The sequence below is a fragment of the Phacochoerus africanus genome, chromosome 13 (assembly GCF_016906955.1).
Source record: "Phacochoerus africanus isolate WHEZ1 chromosome 13, ROS_Pafr_v1, whole genome shotgun sequence".
Taxonomy (NCBI): Eukaryota; Metazoa; Chordata; class Mammalia; order Artiodactyla; family Suidae; genus Phacochoerus; species Phacochoerus africanus.
In genome coordinates this window covers 70,511,347-70,514,686 of record NC_062556.1, presented here as the reverse complement: position 1 = coordinate 70,514,686, position 3,340 = coordinate 70,511,347, and the positions used below count along the sequence as shown (strand labels likewise).

General features: G+C 47.4%; 1 long non-coding RNA gene across 1 annotated transcript; it reads left to right on the top strand.

Moving 5' to 3' along the window:
- Nucleotides 1–293: 293 nt before the first annotated feature.
- LOC125113348 (uncharacterized) lies at nt 294–2,598 on the top strand. Its single transcript, XR_007131420.1, has 4 exons — nt 294–385; nt 515–586; nt 824–927; nt 1,091–2,598. It is a non-coding gene; the product is annotated as an uncharacterized LOC125113348 (long non-coding RNA).
- Nucleotides 2,599–3,340: the final 742 nt, after the last annotated feature.

Here is a 3,340-nt window from a genome sequence, read left to right as displayed (position 1 = left end):
AGAGATGCAAATGCTCAGGCCTCGCACCAGATCGACTGCATCAGAAACTCAGGGGGCGGGGCCCAGCCATCTGCAGGTCAAGAAGCTCTCCAGCTGATTCTGATGGAGGTTTAGTTAAACTAAATCAGGTGTTCTCAACAGGGGAGATTTTTTATGCTCCATCCCTTCCTGGAGACGCTTAGCAAATGTCTGGAGACCTTGCTGGTTGTTTCCATTTGGGGGACGAGTGCTCCTGCCATCTAGTGGTTAGAGGTCAGAAATGCTGCTCAATTTAGAAAGCATAGGACCGCCCCCACAACAAACAGCCGAAATCAATGCCCCAGACGTCAATAGCGTCAGGCTTGAGAAATTCTACACTGAATCCTTTAGGAGGAATTTCTGGAAGGTAGGTAAATTGAGTCAACAACGAGGCAACATGGATTAGGGAGTGAGCAAAAGTCTAGAATTCAGGTTCTGGCTCTACTAATTCAGAGCTGTGCGATTTACTCCAAATCTCTTAATCTCTTTGTTTCAGTGTCTCCCGAAAGAGATGGAAATAATCCCTGCCTATTGCATGGATTACTATGAGGATCAAATGGGATCGTGTGTATGAACCCACTTTGTAAACTGGCATGCTAATTAAATCGAAGGATTTTTCCCGTGGGAGGAAGACAACGACCAGAGCTGGGTGTAGGATGCTATGAAAGGTTAAAGCATCCGATTCAGCTGTCTGAAAATAACCCGGCTCCTTAGTGTAAATCTGGTTTGCGTTGGAGATTTTATTCCCTTAGAGCTTCTTACATCCTTTCCTGTAACTACTTGAGCTTTTTCTTTTTCCTTTCAGTCACTGCATGATACGGAAAGAGCTGGCTCCTGACTTCTGTCTGCACTACGGGTTCTCTGAGGTTAGCCTGCATCGGAATCGCCAGCTTTTTACCTCACATTAAGGTAAGAACAGCCAACATGAGAGCTACTCGTAACAAAATTGTAAGCCTAGGATTCAATACATTGTTGACTAGAGGCTGCACGATGTTATCCAACAGATACATTTTGCGTATAACTGAAACTTTATGCTTATTCCTTAGTAATTGTCTATTTTCCCCTCCCCCAGGACCTGGAAACCACCATTCTAGTCTCTGCTTCTCTGACTTTGGTTACTTTTCATACTGCCTGGGCGTGGAATCCTGCAGTATTTGTCCTGTGACTGACTCATTTCCCTTGGCCTGATGCCCTCAAGGCTCTTTATGGTGCTGCAGGTCAAGACATTGCCTGCTTTTGAAAGACTAAACCTTTCATCTTTGCATGGACAATTTAGGTTGTTTCCACATCTTGGCTGTTCACTGCAGTGAACATGGAAGTACAAAGAACTTTCTGAGATCCTGATTCCAAGGCTTTGGAATATACACCCAGGCGTGGGAATGCTGGATCACATGTTAGCTGGACTTTGAATTTTTTGAATGACCTCCACACCGTGTTCCATGGTGGCTGTGAGGCAGGAGGTGGATGGGCACGAGGGTAGCATTTACAACCAGCCACCTGCCTAGCCTCCAAGGCAGGAATAACAACAGGCACAAGGCAAATAACTGGTACTTGTCTTCTGCGAACTATTAAACAAGGGTAATGGCAGGATCAGAAGAGGGGCTGAGAGCCCTGCTTGGACAAAAGACCAAGAGGTCACGTACTTCTCATTCTCAGGGTCAGGGAGACCCCCGGCTATACATGCACAGAGAGACCCCTCTGGGTCAGAAAGGGAGGGGGTGCCAGGCCGTAGTAAGTCTGGATAATCTTCCCATCATGCCTTGCTTTGGAAACCATCTTGGCCAAAATTGCACAACAGACTGGGGAGGGCCCTGGGTCCAGTCAGGTGGGAAAAAATAAAACAAGGTAATTGGCCGAAGGGAAAGACCAGGAAGAACTGCCCCACATAAGTGGTTTTAATCACCTCTCTGGCACGCTCCTCATTCAGGGGGACTCCCACACCCCTGCTCCTCCTTTGGGTGTGTAGGACTGCTTTGCTTCTGCCTTAGACAATAGGCTGCTTCTCTGTGTGCTCGCCCTCATGTCCCACTGTGTTTCCAACAGTAAGCTTTGTGCCTGCTTTTATAGTCTTTGCCTCCTTGAAACATTCTCACTTTCAACAGGGGGCAAGAATCAGGGCCATTCGGCTTGTAACCTCTAGCTGGTCTAGCGGCTGGGATTCCTGGTTTTACCCAAGCTGCGCAGGTTCACTTCCTGAGCAGGGAATTAAGATCTTGCTTCAAGGCCACCACTCACTGCTGTCTCTCGGAAATCACCTGCCCCGTTTTATATGCCCACCTTCAGTGGACAAAGGGTCCAGTTTCTCCACATCCTCACCAACACCAGACACCATCACCAGACCATCTGACTCCAGCCCTGATGACTTTGAAACGATCTGTGGAAGGAGAAGAATGCAGGCACCCCAATCCTTATCGACAGCCCTGTTTTTTTTCAAGCTAAACCTATACGACCCCTTGCTGTCCCTTCTCAAGAGAGGACAGAGTTTTGAGGCATTAGCCTTCTGTGGCCTCCTTTGCTTGGCAAAACAATAAAGCTGTTCTTTCTGCTTCACCCAAAACTCTGTCTCAAAGACTTAATTGGTGCCAGCGTCCAGAGGCCATGTTTTGGCTACATATCTAATGTAAGTCACTGAGCTTTGGACGTGGAAGAGTCTTGGCGATTACTTACCTTCTGTGGTTTTTGTTGTGGTTGAGGATGCTGAGGTCCAACATGGTCAGGGTGCTTGTTCCTAAAACTTCTGGTTTTGTTTTTTGTCTTTATTTTTTTTAGGGCTGCACCTGCGACATATGGAGCGTCCCAGGCTAGGGGTCAAATCAGAGCCATAGCTGCCAGCCTACATCACAGCCACGCCGGATCCTTAACCCACTGAGCGAGGCCAGGGATCGAATCCACAGCCTCCTGGTTAGGAGTCGGGTTTGTTAACCACGGAGCCACAATGGGAACTGCAAAACTTCTGTTTTAAGTAAGGCGTTTTTCCACTGTTAAAGACAGGAACAATTGTTTTACTCATCTGTTATCTTCTTGATAACAGCTTTCTAGCCACAGCCGAGCTCTCAGAGGAGGTGCTTATTAAAGCATAGCTTGCTGGGCTTTTTAATCCAGAGTTTCTTGCTCAATCAGTGGGGTTGGGAGGGGTCTGGGAAATTACCTTTTTTTTTTTTTTTTTTTTTAATGGAGTCCCAGAAAATACTCAGGCTGTTGGCCTGGGGCCCACACTTCGAGATCCTACCCTTCGGCTAACTGGAGACTGGTGATTAGAATTGCCGATGGCTATTGTCGCTGGCAAGTGTTGGCTCCAGGGCTTCTTTGCCAAAAGCCTCTT